The 17103-nt window shown below is 38.7% G+C and overlaps 1 protein-coding gene across 6 annotated transcripts in view; it reads right to left on the reverse strand.

The window, feature by feature from the left end:
* The window catches only part of Sytl4 (synaptotagmin-like 4), a 50423-nt gene extending 49926 nt beyond the window's left edge, over positions 1 to 497 (reverse strand). For 3 of the 6 annotated variants that reach the window (NM_080410.2, XM_063279763.1, XM_039099431.2), the window contains exon 1: positions 291 to 441. The gene's annotated coding sequence lies outside the window, so the exon portion shown is untranslated. Of the gene's footprint in view, positions 1 to 290 lie in introns of all 6 variants that reach the window. The other 3 variants (XM_063279762.1, XM_039099429.2, XM_008773387.4) reach the window with 2 other exon arrangements.
* Positions 498 to 17103: the final 16606 nt, after the last annotated feature.

The raw sequence follows: 17103 nt of genomic DNA on the forward strand, positions 1-17103 counted from the left end.
CAGCACTCAGAAACTCTGTCCAAGGGAACCAAGCAGAAACAGCCCGAGAGAAGGAAAAGTGGCAGGGAGGGACCGCCTGGAGCAGACGGGAGGCACCGCATGGGGGTGCGGTCCCTAGACGCGGACACAGCAGAAGAGCCGGCGTGGCAGCTGGGGAGGGAGGACAGGGACCTCACACAAGGTACAACAGGACACACGCCCCCGAGGTGGGGGAGAGACACGGGACTGGGGGAGTCCGCGAAGTCCCAGACAGAAGGCGAGGGTGCGCTCAGACACTAGCTGCCACCTACCTGTCACCTGCAACAGGTGCTACTAGGTGACCAAAGGTCCGGGTGCTGAATGGTTGGAAGGGTCTCTAGTTCCAAAAAGACTGAGACCAGCAACCCGGGCGGCCGGCCCTACTCAACCCTCCCAGGAGGCGGAAAAAGCTGCAACTTTCCCTGGAGCGGGGAGGAGCTGGACTCTTAAAGGGGCCGCACCGAGCGCAGGGCTATTTTAAGTGAGGGCCAACTAGCACAGTACAGCTTTCTGGGAGCGAAGCCTTAAGGCACTGGAGGAATTTCCTCCTGAGTTAGTAGAGTTTGAGAACCTACTAGATGTCGTCCCTCCTCTGCCTTTTCTGTCTGTCTTTGCTCACTCTCTTAGATAATGGGGAAGGGGTGGGAAATAAAGTTCCCACTTTATTCGGCAAGCCAAAAGTTGTCCAATTGTCAAGTACTAGGAAAACAAGAGTCTCTCACTGGGGAGAGAGAAAGATAACTTCTTCATCGATGGAGGCATTGGAAAGGAGTCCATATGCTTGTGAATAATCACCAGGACCCTGTAAACAACCCTGATGAAACGGATTGGGTCATCAAATAAATAACTTAAATAAAATAAAAAGGAATCTGAATTTTAATTGAGGGAATATTAATATATGTACCATTCAGATTGACTTTCCGTTTCTTGAGGCAAGTAAAAGTACTCTTTAGGGAAAGGATATATATGCATTCACACTCAAAGACACAACTATTTAAACTATTTCACCTCATTAAGAACTAGACAACGATTTAGAACAACAGTGGGTTCTTCAGCACAAAGTTTGTGAGGGATTTGGAAAAGGCATTCAATGACGACTGAGTAATCGCCAGATAAGCTCCTTTGTAACCTCTAGCAGGAATGTATGCTGCTTAAAAACTCTCATTTGAAAGGACGTGTCCATTGTTCTTCAAGACATACTAAAATGCTTTATGTTTACCCACATCTCCACCTTCCTCTCTCTCTCTCTGTCTTTGCTTCACATCAGCCATGAAAGGTAGGCGGATCCCTCTTATCTACCGGTACCAATTAAACATACCCAAATTTCTACCAGCTTAAAAGAAAATCCGCATCCTATGCATATATAAGATCTCTCTCTCTCTCTCTCTCTCTCTATATATATATATATATATATATATATATATATATATATATATGCCTCCTTTAAGGGTCAATTGATTGAAACTATTTTACAGGTGAGACATGTCTATAATTTCTCACTTCTCTTCTTTCTTGTTCATTTCTCAACTCTTAGAAATCTAGTTTCCTCTCCCCGCCCCCCACCACTAAGACTGAGCTAAATGAGCTACCCAACCAATGATCTCTGCTTCAATAAATTCCTTGATAAATAAACAAATAAAGCATCGCTGGCTCTTATCTTGCCTGACCTCTTCCCTACATTTAGCCCCATTGGCCATTTCCTTACCCCTGAAATGAATTCTGTGTTATCTGTGACACCACACTGCCTTGCTTTTCCTCCTAATATTTTGTGTTCTCCACCATTTCCTTGATATGGTTCATGTTCTGCTGTCACGTCAGACAATCTCAAAGTGAAGATAAATGTGCTCTCTCTAAATGGTATCTTTCATCTATATGACCACGACTGTAATTCTATAATTCTTCCCAGATGGCTATATTGAGCTCTGTTTCCTTAGCATCTCCATCAGATAGCCTACAAGCACCTCAAATTCAACACAACCAAAGCTGAATGGCAGCTTTTCTCTGAAATTTGTTCCTTTCCCCCAAGGATTCTTAGTAAAAGACAACCTGCCACTTGAGGCAGACACTTGGCATCCAAAATAGTATATAATAGTAAGCCCTGAGTATCAATTGCATGATAGGCTAATTAATGAATCCTAAGGAAATAGAGGTGGACACAAAGTTTCTGTTCCACTATAAAATAGAGTAAAAAAACAGATAAAGATAGTTCAATGGCTAAGTAGAATATTATATAGTCCTACAAATAAAATATTATTATGATCAATTCAACTGATATATACAGTTTATAATAACATGGAAATGCTTATACTATGTATAATATAGTGTATATAATATTTGAATGTATTATATTGTGTATAATATATAATATTGTTTGAAAGTAGGATACAGCCTTCAATAGAGAATATGATTATGACAATATAAATAAATGTTTGGAAACATGCAAAAATATTAATAATGGATACTTGTAACAAAACTGATGGAATTAATTTTTGTTCTCTCACTTTTCTTTATTTGTCAACTTTCTGATAAGTATAGATGGCTTTGATAATACTAATATTTTTATTTTATGATGTTTTAAATTTCATGTGTGTAGATGTTTTACCTGCATATATGTGTGCACACCACAAGCACACAATGTGTGCAAAGGTCAGAAGAAAGCATCAGATCCACAGGAACCACAGTTACAGATGGCTGTGAGCTGTCATGTAGGTGCAGGGAACTAAACTCAGGTCCTCCAGAGGAGCAACCAGTGCTCTTCACTACTGTGCCATCCCTCCAGCCCCAGTACCAAAATCTTTTTAAAAAAGAATTGTAATATGGAAAAATCATTTCAATTTTGGTAGACAAAACACTAAAAATCCAGCTCCCGGGCTCTGAAACATGACTTTTTAATACACTCCTCTACCCTAAAGTATGAAGAAACCCCTTCAAAGCTGAAATCTTCTTGCTTTGTGAAGCTTTGACAGTTAACATCTAGGTTGGATTGGGAGAGTATGTGGACTTTATTTTGCACACATACACATGCACATACATGCGAAGCTGGTTTGTGGAAATACCTTTTTTTTTGCAGGTGGTCCTTAATAGGGATGAAAATATATTCAACACCAGAATTTACCTAAAAAATATTTATTCTTTCTTCATTATTACTCAGCAACACTTTAAGATTTTGCTTCCAAATGTGCGATTTCTCAGTTATCAAGAGCTAGTTCAATAAAAGGATGCAAGGATGTGATGTTCATCTCTAGGACACCCTTACCTACCCAGCAGTCAATGCACTGAGGCAAACATCAAAATGGATTTTTAAAAAACTGGGCAGCAACCCTTTCCTAACCTTTTTTACACATAGTCTGCTTTGTAAATTGCTGTCACTTTTGTTTGGACACTAGTTGACTGCTACAATATTTCTGTGTTCAAATTCTACTAAATATTTTTGAAGAGTCTAACAATACAAACAAATTCAGACAATGACCTATGAAAACAGGTCATCAGGCATCAGAGCTCCAAAAGGGAAGCAGTAGAACACAAGTACTATGAAGGAAAACGTGGGAAAATAGAATGGGGAGGGGCTTTAACTTGTGAGAGTGGAGGGAAGGCACTAGGATGAGGGAGAAAGAGAAATACAGAACACTAAAGATGACTGAAAAATCCGTAGGAAAACCTACAATTTTATATTTTCTTAATATAACTGTACATATAATATATGTGTATATGTGAATACAAATATAAATTAAATTATGTCACTGGGGTGATTAACAGGCCCCTCAATAATCATATCTAATTAAAACCCTAGTACTAGCCACAGGAAACTTCCCTACAAGTCCCTCCTCAGGGGAGTCCAAGAGACTCCCAATACAGCATAGGCTCTGGCTGTTGCCCTTGGTTGTAGCACAGAACTTGAAAGTAAGATGTGTTTGCTAAAGATACCACACACTTCAGGCACAGAACTCAGAGGAATTGATCTGGAATTCATCTGGAGACTTCCCTCCCTAAGAACTAGCTCTCATTGTATCTAAATTTGTATACAAGCTGCCAAATGAGAAAAGCAATCAATTATCTTTCCAATTGTAGATAGGAAGAGACAACAATGACTGGCCTCCCGAAAGAACCCCATGGGTGCAATAGTGGCACTTACACATTGGAGGTAACCAATGTAATTGGAGGTGTATGTAATTGAACATAAGGCCAGTTTAAGAGGAAGTACGCATGTCTGGTACTACAGAGAACTTTTATTGCCACTTCTTAAACTAGGATAGTCCCAACTGCATTCTAAATACCTATTCTTATAGTCACAGATAAGTAATCTCTCATCACTTGTTAAAGAAGCTTCTTTTCATAGCAAGAAGAAACCATCGCGGAAACCTATAACTGGTCAAAATACAGAGAACAACTGACTCTGAGGCTTGCATATCTAATTGAGGCATCTGCATTACAGCTCCCACATCTAAGACTCATAGAACTTTATGGTAGATGGGCTGGAAAGATTGTAACAGCCATAGAACCAGAGCATCTTCTGTGAAATAGTGTCTTCTATATATAACAGAGAGCAGCATCACAATGTGATCACCCAAACAACATCTGCACAATGACAGCATCAGCTGACATTTCAACATGGATTAGGGAAATCTCACAAAGCCACACACCTAGATAAAAAGCTAGAGGCAGTTAATGACTGCTGAGAGAGTGAGGATCAGTCTTCTCAGCCCTTCCTGCGGCCATGCCTTCATTACTCCATGAGGGATTCTAACCCTCTGAAACCATAAGCCAAATTAAACGTTTTCCTTTACAAGTTGCCTTAGTCATGATATTTTATCACAGCAATAGGAAAGCAACTAATACAGTATCCCTGGGGAAAATTAGGTTCTTTAACCCTTAAGGGATAAGTAGGATTTAGATCAAGATGATTGAAAGGTATTATAGGAGAAAAATAGCATACAGCAAAGTTAAACGTCTATAAACACTAAGTAATATACAGCGGAACTGTGACTAAGGGAGTATTACAGAATAAAGTGCCAAGAAAAAAATTATGATGAATGAGGTTATAAAGATGGTGTGTTGGCAATAGGACTGATACACGTATGAAGTCTCAGAGAATATGATAGCACACATAAGACCCACACAGGTTAGAACCAGACAAAATCCCATAGAGAAGATGAAGTGGACACAAAATCTACCTCTAACCAAGAAGCTATTTGCAATTGAAACATTCTGGGAAAGGGAAGACTCAATTTTCTCCAATGGAATGTCACTTTGTACTCAAGCACAAGCCCAGCACAAAAGCACCCCATGAAGTGTGTGTGTGTGTGTGTGTGTGTGTGTGTGTGTGTGTGTGTTTATGTGTCTGTGTGTTCACATGCATGCATATGTTATTTCATTATGATGGTTTTGGTCTTACTGGTTCTTGCATTTTAATTTTTGTTTTGCTCTATGATGTTTTCAAGGAAAGAAAAAGAACATAAAGTTGGGTGAGTAGGGAGGTGGGTATGATCTGAAAGGAGTCAGAAGAGGGTAAAATATCAAAATACATTGCATGAAACAAATAATTAGAAAACAGGGGAAAGATGGTGTGTTGTTTTGGGGTGCTGCAGTGACTAGTTATCACAAACTGAGTGACTTAGGCAAAAAAAAAAGCTTGTCTAATAATTCCAAAAAGTAGAAGTCTGAGACCAAGCTGTCTACAGAGTTAGTTTTTCCTCAGTAGTGTGAGAAAAACTGTTTAATGCCTCCATCCCCGGCAGCTAGTGATTTCTTTGCTTGTAGAAAGATTTCCTTATCTCTACCTTCACCTACATGTGGTGTCTTCTCTATGTGTTCCTGTGCCACAATAAATTTTCTCTTAAAATATGTTTTGAGAACTTTGTACTGTATCTACAGTATTCACCCTCCATGCCCAATTCTTCCCATGCCAAATTAATGACCTTTTCATATATGTAATTTACAAAGGCACATATATAATATATAATATATTGAGATGCATACACACACACACACACACACACACACACATACATGTGTTCAGGGCTGACCACTGGGATTGGACATCCTATGCAGGTGTTCTTCTTTGTAGGAAACTGATTCTCCCTCTCCCAGCAGACATTGACTCCTGTACCTTTTCATGTAGGAGTGGGACAATATGGACTTTCCTTATTCAAGTTGGCATGTCAACTGCTTTTGCCACGACAGTTACATTCAGGCAACTGTTTTGTGGCATACATTTCCTGTCACGTATAGAGAACAATATCTAAAAGCAGATGCCCTAGACCCCTGGTTTTTATAACCTTTCTGCTTCCTCTTCTCTGATTTTTTTTCCTAAACCTTGGGTGTATGGGTTGCATTGCAGATGTATCATTCAGCGTTAGGCACTCCATTATCCCATAGTCTCTGCATTTTGACCTGTTATGTATCTCTCTAATAATCTCCATCTGTTCGCAAAAAGAAGCTTCTTTATGAGGGATGAGAGCTACACTAATAAAGGCATCAATCATAATAGATTAGAGTCCATCCTAATTAATTTACCTTACCTAATTACATCTGCAATGATCCAATTTAGAACACATTCTCAGGTGCTGAGGTTAGGACTTCAACATGAATTTTAAGATACAAAATTTAACTCACAATATATGGGTAGGAGTTAGAACTTCAGAGGCTTTTTACGACTTTGGGGTTTGGGTGACACCAATAGTTTAACTAGTCTTCATCTCCTTCTCTAGGTGAATAAACTCTTTTTACAGATAAACACACTTTGTTAATATATTCAGAATATGATACCATTTGAGTCATTTCCAATTTTGGCCTTTATGAATAATGCTCACATAAACAATCACATATAAAGTTTTTAACGAATATTTGTTTTCAAAGCACTTTTTTTTACATACCCATATATTGAATTGCTGGTGCTTATTAAAACTCAGTTCAGACTTTTGAAGAATCCTGATTGCTTTCCAAAGTAGCTTCCCCATTTTACTTTCCCAAAGGCAATTTAGATAGATAGATAGATAGATAGATAGATAGATAGATAGATAGATAGATAGATAGACAGACAGACAGACAGATAGATAGATGATGGATAGATGGATGATGGATAGATAGATTTAATAGCACCCACTAGTATCAGTCTTCTTATTACAGATATCCCAGTGAGGTGTGGTCTTTTTGTGGCTTTGATTTGCATTTTTCTTACAAAGTAATGATATTGAATATCTTTCCATGTTAAATATCCATTAAATTTTCCTCTTTGAAAAAATATCTATTCACATCATTTTCCACTTTTAATTGAATTATATTTTTACTATTGAATTATACGGTTTTTTATGTGGTGTAGCTGTAGTTTTTAAGCAGGCAGGAGAAAAGGAGAAAGACACTCTTAGGAGGGAGAGTGTCATAAAGACATAAACATCAGGTTTGTTGTTTGATTCAAGAGGAGTGTCCAGGTCAGAGAAATCTGTACCAAATTTTATTGAGGATGAGTACTTTGTGGTTCTGGCCAAGACTAGGTAAGTGCTGGATTGATTTGTTCTCTGGCAGTTGGTATTCAGGATGAAGACTTTTAAGATGTTTTAAAAAATTTGTTCTGAGTGGTCATTCATTTTAATAAAAGCATTTTTCAAGAAAAGAAAAGCAACATGTACCCTGATGTGAAAGGAAAACACAGAGGTTCTCTGTTATTGATTGTAATGACTTCTTTTTGCTTTAATTTTCCTTTGACTCTCAACCAATATTTGACATTGTTCCCCAATTAGTCCTCACTAAGGCCTCCTCTTCAATAGCTTTTGAAACAATGCCATGGCCTACAGATTCATGCATCTCTTCTGCTTGTGCCTTTTATTATTCTCAGCACCTGCTCTTTCTGCTCCTACCTTAATATTAAAAGCATAAATGTCACATTAGTTTATTCATAAGGAGTCTGCAGACACTAGCATTTACTGGTGCCTGCTATATGCAATTTTGTGGGGGCTGAAAACGTAGCAAGAAACAACAAAGTCCTTGCCCATGTGGATCACACGTTGTTAGTTTAAGAAAAAGAAGCAACAGTAATGTTAAGTACACACAATACTACTAGTATCAACACTGCTTTAAAGTATAAATCTAAGATACCCATGCATTACACTTACTACTCAAAACTCCTGATGAGCTACTACAATTATCCTTATGGGTAAAGAGAACTAAGGCATAGAGGATCAAAAGGTTAACTCAGAGTATGAAGTGAGACTCCATATTCTTAACTAGTTAGCTGTGTTACAGTTTAGTAATAAGTGAATATGTCATATATTGATATATACACAGACATGCACAATAATACATATTTGTGTGTGTGTGTGCGCACGCACGCGCGCACGCGCTGTTATAAATATAAGTAAAATGATGTTCAATTGTGGTTCGTTTTTTTCTGTCTTCGTACAAGTTTTGACTAAGGTCTCAAGATTGGAGGACACATATCTGAAGAAAACACTTTATTCTAAAAGAAAGATGTTGGGTAGATTCTCACTTAACTTACTAAGAAGTAGTCAAACTGGCATCTTCATTATTAATCACAACCATTTAACTCCAGCTTGTATATACACGTGTGTGTGTTGTGTGTGTGTGTTGTGTATGTGTGTGTGTTGTGTGTGTATGTGTGTGTGTTGTGTGTGTATGTGTGTGTGTTAGAGAGAGAGAAAGAGAGAGAGAGAGAGAGAGAATTGTAGAGAGAGAATTCTAGAGATTAACTAAAAGAACAAAGAGGATTTATAAAGGGAATTCACAGGAGTAAGAATTCCCTGCTCAAGACAAGTGAAAAGAGAAAGAGAGAGAAAGAGAGAGAGAGAGAGAGAGAGAGAGAGAGAGAGAGAGAGAAGAAGAAGAAGAAGAAGAAGAAGAAGAAGAAGAAGAAGAAGAAGAAGAAGAAGAAGAAGAAGAAGAAGAAGAAGAAGAAGAAAACGAGAGGGGAGGGAAACAACTCTTTTAAGAGAGGAAAGTGTCAGAAAGTGTCATCTTAATTTCAGGGTGCAAGGTTGCTATGCTAAATCAATTTTAGGCTTACCTATATATTACTACCGAAGCAGGGAGAGTTCCTTGAAGAACCTTACATGTTTCATCTGGTATTTAGAAAAAGTAAAATTGTATACTTGACTTTTATATGAAGAATCCTGGAGCAGAATACTAGTCAAAGGAACTCAGAGTGGGGCAAACAGGGATGGTGAGTTGCAATGTTCCCATGAACTGCGCTTTCTATGGGACAGACAGTTGTTTTGTTGTTGTTTGTTTGTTTGTTTTTATTTCTATACATAGCTGGCAGGATAGCATAAAATGGCAATCCCGGAAGACAGCCGAAAGGGATATCTGTCAGTTCATGCATTGTTTCTATAAGAGAATGGGGCAGAGCAAAGATGCTTACTAAGGTGATGAGGGTGGAGATGGGCTTTCTGAACAAACTATCAAAGCCTGACCCAAAAAGGCAGTATTTGGGGGTGCTTAGCTCACAAAGTACCTTGGTAGTTAATTATACCACCTCTAGTCAGTTGAGAGTTTCACTGTTGTGGCTTGGATATGAAGTACTGCATACCCAGAAGGCTCATGCTTTGAACACTTGGTTTGAAACTGGTAGTGCTATTAAAAGTCACTGAGTCATCAGGGCACTAATTTGATTATTAGCTAATCCACTGATGAGTTCATAACTGAATAGGCTATTAAGATGTAAGGTCTAGTCATAGGAAATAAGTCACAGAGGTGTACCTTTCACTATCGTATCTTGTCCCTGGCTGCTTCCTGTTTTGTTCTCTTTGCCTCCTGTCCACCATGAGGTGAGCCACTTGAGTACTCTACCTTACTCCACATGGGTTCAGTGAGAAAAGATTCAAGTGACCATAGACTAAAATATCCAACATCATGATCCAAAAGAAAACTTCCCTTCTTTCAGTTGTTTTTCCCAGGTGTGGTAACACAGCTATACCCTACCCATGGTCACGAGTTTTCAGAAGTGTTAGACCGAGCTGAGAAGGAAGAGAAGCCAAGAAAATGAAAGAAAAGATCAAATAACATTTCTTTTCTGGTGGGTCTGTGGTATGGCTCAGTAAGCAGCAATGGAGGTCGGGAGCTGGAGGTTTGAATTGAATATGAGATGCGATTCTTGATTTTGAAATGTTTAGATTTTTTAATATCTACAAATTAAACTATTATTAACATATGAGAGTAACCAAGAGATAATGGGTTATATAAATAAAATAGTATGAATGGCATTTTGTAAAAAAGATAAATTAATAGAGATTGATAGGGAAAATATTTTATATATTTTACATCTATTAGCTAGTTTTCTCATTGCTATGAAAGTATCTGAGGCTGGGCACTTTCCAGAGAAGAAAAGACTATTTAGTCTTATAGGCTCAAGGGCATGGTGCCAACATAAATTTTGACAAAGACTTCATGGCAGATACCACCACAATATCAAGAACATGAGAGAGAGAGAGAGAGAGAGAGAGAGAGAGAGAGAGAGAGAGAGAGAGAGAGAGAGAGAGAATGTGTGGATGTGTGACACACAGACATACCATACATGCAGGCAAAGCACCCATATACATAAAGTAAAAAAAAAATTCCAACAGAAGAATCCAGAGTGAGGGGAGAAGTCAGGTTTACTCTTTTTCAGAAAACTCTGCCATGAGAACCAAGTCATGTTCCCATTCTAAGGGTAATGCCCCATGACCTTATTCCCTTCCAACAGATCTCACCTCTTAATATGAACACACTGAAAGCCAAGTTTCTAACACAGAAGTTTTTGGAAGCTACACTCAAGCCATATCGACCCCTCAGCAGTGCATTAAGGAATTCCAGGCAGAGTTAACACAAATGGAGAAGCCATAAAAACAGCCATTCTCAACTTGTGGGTCATGACCCATTTGGGGGTTGAAAGACACTTTCAGTGGGTTCACATATCTTGCATATCAGATATTTAGATTACCATTCATAACAGTAGCATGATTACAGTCATAAAATAGCAATGAAAGATCTGGTTGGGGTCACCAGAACATGAGGAACTGTATTAAAGGGTCACCGCACCAGAAAGGTTGAAAACCACTGCAATGAGTATTTCTTTCAACCTGATCTCTTTTTATCATATATGTTCTACCTTGAGTAGCATCATTTCCTACAGCTTCATTTCCCCTGATAACTCTAATCTTGTATCTGTATACTAGATTGTGTCCCAATCCTCAGACGTACATTTAAGTGACTACTATCCTCACCTCAATGATCACAACCAGCCACTTAAAATTCGGCTATTCCAAGCTTGAGCTTCATCTTTATTCCAACCTTATTTTTGTCCCCAGTGTTTTCCAACCCAGTGGTCATCATTACCATCTACCCAATAGCGTAAGCCAGAAATTGTTCTCACACCCAAGTAGTCTCTAGATCTTGTTGTTCTTACATCTGCATGAAGCCTGAATTCATCTGTAATGTCACTAATTAACTCAGGCTGGAATCATCTCTCATCTAGACTGCAGCAACCTTCAAAGTTTTACCTTGCTTCCATAACTCTTAGAACTGAGTCTTTTCGTGACTTGGAATGGCCCCTACCTATCTTGCACATCTTCTACTAGTCCTTGTTCTTGACCATTTGGCTTCCAGCCAAACTCGATGATTTGTATTTCTTCCCAAACACAAAATTCTCTCAGTGTCATCTGCCAGTATTAAGTCTTCTCTGGGCTAATTCCTACTCTGCCTTCAACTCAGATGTGACCTCATATGGAAAACCTTCCCTGAATTCCTCCACGGTGGTTGTCAATGCTCAGGTCTCCTATTTCCCATAGTACCCTTTATTTCACACTCTTTTTCCTGATGGCCATTTTATTGTGGTGGAGGTGCTGCTGCTGGGGGAAGAACTCAAGGCCTTGTGCATTCCAGTCAATCACTGTGCCTTTGAGTTACATACCCAGCACCTCAGCTTTCTCTTTGAACTTTCTATCACTACCAAAATTTCACTACAGTCTACCTGTGTTTCGTATGCCAAAGAACTCACTGATAAGTTTCTTGAGGGACTAGTTCTCTCAAGAATAATTCTGCCATTACCAGTGATCAGCTTGTGTTTTCTAGGAACATTTATGGTCGTCACACTCTGGGAAAAGTGCTAGTGGTATCTCAGATAGAGACCAGGAGTAGTGCTCTATGCAAAGAAGTTTCCAGTCCAAAACCTCCATAGTACTGAAGCTAAGAAACCCTATCTGGTGGCAAGCAAAACACCACAACTCCTGTATACTTTTGAGCTTTGCTTTTCTTATTTTGAGTTATATAGCTCCCTGTGAAATTCAGTGCTGTCTTCTGGAGTCTAAGATAATGAAGAGGAGGAAAAGGGAGTCATAAAGATAGTTTTTGTGGGCTGGGGTTTCATTTGCCTTTGCTGGATGAGCAAAATTGAGCACATGAATGTATGTAAAAACCCATATTTGGGGAAACACTCACAGAGACACGGACCATTTAAAAATAGCCCAAATGGCTTTAATTAAATTCATGGAAAACTTTAGAGCCACTATTCTTGGCTCAAACTAAGAACACTAGAGCAAGTTCTACACACGTAAATAAGGAAACTCCACAAGCCAAGTCAGAAATAAGGAACTTAACATGCATCATCGTTTAATACTCAAAGTAGCTCTGGACAGTGAGCATTGTAAACTTATGACTCACAGAAGTTCAAAACACATTAATGCTAAATGATGAACTCGGAGCTTAAGTTCAGTGTCTATTACACCAAGCTAGGATGACTTAATTTTAAAGCACACCAAACTGAAGAAAAAGGTATCTTAACACTTTTCAATGCATTACAAACTTAGACAAGAAGAAGCAGGGGCTGGGTAGAGTGCCTGCTTAACCTATAGTAATACCTGGGTTTAATCCCCAGCATAGGAAACGAAGAAACAAACAAAAAGCATGTTGGCTTGCACTCTGAGTTCTTTCAACCTTTTGTTTTTCCCACAATTTAATAAGACTCATCTTCCTTCGATCTATTTCTATTTGAGGACACTCCATGCCAATAAGATCATATATGGTTTGGAAATCAAAATATGTGAGCTTATTCAATAAATCATATGTTCATAAAAATAAGACTGACAATTATCTCATTATTCTTTGGTTTCCCATTTATAAAATAATATGGTTTGATTAACCATAGTGTATAATAAGATATAGTTTATTCTAATGATATAACTTTTTAATATGTAATTTCAAGTACTAGGTCCAGACCTACTACTTAACACAAAAGTCCCTAGGAAACTGAATGTGGTGGCAAATACCAGTAGTTCCAGAATTCAGAAGGTATAGGCAAGAGGATCAGAAATCTAAGTTCAGTTGCATGGTGAATTTGAGGTCAGCCTGGACTGCAAAAGACTCTGTCTCAGGGGTGGGAGGCAGTAAAAAGTTTCTGGTGCTGCACCATCATCTCTTTCCTTTCAAAACTTTTACCACTATCACTATCTCTATCCCTAGGAATTCTCCTTAATTCTTCCCCTCTGCATTCTGTATAGTAGGACACTATCGATACTTCATAACACAATCACAGGGGTCCTTTTTTATAGAATCTGTTGCATCACTAGCAAACTGCTTCCCTAAAAGGCCTGGGCCTTTACCTTCATTACCTGGGCCAGGCTCAGGAAAACATGGACTATACAACATTTCTGCTGTTACTGAGAATGCACCGAAGACTGCTTTCTGATGGCTTGTAGAGTGTCGTAGGAACAGTGTCCATTTGTAATAGAGTGTAAACGTCTTACAGTGCTTCCATTAATTATCATTTCACCCAGTAAAAAGCATTATTTGTGCTGATAACATAATATGGCTGTTGGATCGGACAACCTACATTGCTAGGGGTTTCCTCTACTCTGTTTCTGTCTACTTCAATGTTACAAGCTTTGTTACATTCTCTACTTGTCTCCTTGTTTCCTTTCCATTTTTGATAAAGCAGCTCACAAAGAAAATCTCAACCAACATCACCCTCCTCCCCCATCCTGAGGCCCAATGTGTATATGTGGGTGCATGTGCATGTGCGCATTTCGTCTATATTTTGTGAGTGTGAGTGTGTGTGTGTGTGTGTGTGTGTGTGTTTCAAGCAGTCTAACACCGAACTATTATATCTACAGCCCTAAAAATCGCAGTAGTTTAATCTCACTTTTTTCACCCTAAGCTTTCAACAATGTTGAAGCTGTTCTTACTGTATTGCCAAAGGCATGTGAGAATGGAGCTTGACAAAAAGAACATTTCAATTAGATGTGCCAGTGGCTCCTGGGAAGCTACAGGCAATTTGCTGAATTGTGGCACACATTTTTAGCAAACAAACAGGGGTCTTTAGAGTCCAACCTGTCCAAGTCCTTCCTATTTGAAGCTCAAGAAATTCATACCTACTTCATCTTAGCATGTTCTGAAAAGATGCAGCATGATTTCCAAAACAATGCTAGAGAGATAACCCAGTGGATAAGGACACTTGCTTGCAAAGCTTGCCAATTATAACGCGACCCCCCCCAACCCTCATTATGAAAGGAAAGAATCAAATTCCACAAATAAAATCATATATATAAATCATATATATAATCATATATATATATATGATTCCAATAAAAAGGTTTTTTACTAGAAGAGTTAAATTGAAAATTGGTCTATTTTCAAAGTACACAGTTGGTGTTCATCTATACGCTGTTCTTTGATCAGTTCATAATAAGATTTTCACAATGATGCCTCTTTATTTAGGTCTTTCAAATATCAGATTATAAGCAAAATCTTTTTGCAGTAAAATTGGGGGCTTGAAAGATAATATAATAATATTTCAAAGGACAAAGAAGAAGTATGGTGTCACATTTCATCTTTTTGTTGCTATTTCTAACTGTCCTAGCAAAGGAAGTGGTAGAAAGTACATGTTTGAGTTGCTCTGTAGTAGTGAGGCAGAAAGTCAGATAAGTACATATGTACCCCCCAAGAAATACTGCACTCGCACCAAATCTGCTAGCACAGAATGCTCGCCACTCTGTGTATATCTCTGCATGTACCAAATCCCTCTCTCCACAGTTTATTTTACCAGCCTTATTTATAAACTTAATGACAAAAGGACTGCTTATTTGGGGTCAGCATAACACTGGGCAGCAAAAAATGAATCCAAGGGACAAGATGTTCCACACATACCTAATAGTACCTTTTCTTTTGAGAGACACAGTAATCAAATAGCAGGGATTTTTTTTTGCTCTTCGGATTCTGAGGGAAAACAAAATGACCTTGGCATCTACCAAGTAAGCTCCAGTTCCAAAGATTGAAGTTATTACCCACAATAAGATTAGATTCTTCCCTGTGGGAACACATTTGTGTTCAACAGTCAATTTGGGATTAACCTTTTCAGGGCTGCTGAGGAATTAATTGGTTCTTAACTTGTCTCTCTGGGCTGCCTTAGGCTCTCGAGGTTTCCATGTGTTCCAAAGGAGATTGGTGCAGGGTAGCCAGCTGTGCAACGCTGGCTTATTTACCCTGCTCCTGGCATACATTGCTCTGAGTGTGAGAACTGTAGAACACAGTCCCTCCCAAAGAACACACAAGCCCAGCCCAATGCAGCAGGACTCACTATGGGTGGGGTCCACCTAGTACAGCAACTGTGTCAATCTATGAAAGGAACAGAACTGTGAGAACACCTCAAATATGTTTTTCTTCTGTTTCTTTTTTTTTCTTCCATTGCCTCTTACCTCCCACCCACACACACATTACTGTGGATAGGGAAAATTAATAAAGACTATCAAAGGCCAATAATTTTAAAAGGCTCAGAAACTGTGGAATTCAAAATTAGCATTCAGCTTAAATATGTGCAATTTCAAAAAGATATTCATTAAAATGTAAGCTAATGGCTACTTCATGGAAGAAACACTTTATTTTTCTCTTTGTGGCTTCCTAAGTTTTCTGTCATGGTCGTGTGTTATTTCTGCTTTAAAAAAAAAAACAAATCCTTTTAGAAAGGGGATATTCCTCCATGGTTACCTTTATTAGCCAAACATTCTAGCTCCAAACACTGTTGAAACCTGAGAAAGTTCAGGAAAATGCCCAAATGAGGTTATTTCTCCACCCAGCATTAGTGTTGTTTAAAATGAAATACCCAATAATAAAATAAAATAAAATAATCACAATGAATGGAGACAAAAACAACTTTTATCAACAGTGCCTCGACTGGAAAATTACCCACTACAAATCATCCAGATGAAGAAAGTTTGTGAAAAGACCATTTACAGGGAGTGGTCGGGGTTACTGGAAGAAACAAGGAATAGTGACGTTTGAAGGGAAAACATTACCAAGAAGTAATGCTACAGCCAAGAAGTCAAGGAAACAAAGGGATGTAAATGCCAGTGTCCAGTGAGTGTTAGGACTATGGATGAGTAGTTTTGCCCAGAGGATGCTCTTGTACAGAAACACAACTACTGCCACAGGATAATTAAAGTAAGACAGAAATCCCCTGACCCCTCTCTTCTAGCATCTGACCTGACCTCCTACTGTTTCTATTACTTTCCAAAAATCCTCAACAGGCAAAGAAACCAAGAATATACATTGGAAATGGGGTGTGATAGCTTGCTAACAGGATAATGGAGAATCACCTGAGAATGGAGTCTGAATAAGGGATTGTCTGTATCAGGTTGGATTGTCAATGTGTCTGTATGGGATTGTCATGATTACTGTTGGTAATTTATGTGTGAAGAGCCAGCCCACTCTGCGTGGCATCATTCCCTAAGCAGGGGATACTGGGCTGTGTAAATTAAGGCTAAGCACGAGTAAGTATGCATCCACTTATTCTCTCTCTTCTTGATTATGGCTTATTAGCTTCATCGAGTTCCTGCCTTGACTTCCTCCCAGTGATGGACTGTAACCTGGAATTTTTAACTAAAATAAATCCTTTATTTTGTCAGGATATGTTATCCCATCAGTAGACAGAGAGTAAGACAAGGGTAAACTTCATAGGAATTAAAGAGGAACTAAGAGAGGGCTGGGGATTTAGCTCAGTAGTAGAGCGCTTACCTAGGAAGCGCAAGGCCCTGGGTTTGGTCCCCAGCTCCGAAAAAAAGAACCAAAAAAAAAAAAAGAGAAACTAAGAGTAGATATGGATAAGGATAT

The sequence above is a fragment of the Rattus norvegicus genome, chromosome X, assembly GCF_036323735.1.
Source record: "Rattus norvegicus strain BN/NHsdMcwi chromosome X, GRCr8, whole genome shotgun sequence".
Taxonomy (NCBI): domain Eukaryota; kingdom Metazoa; phylum Chordata; class Mammalia; order Rodentia; family Muridae; genus Rattus; species Rattus norvegicus.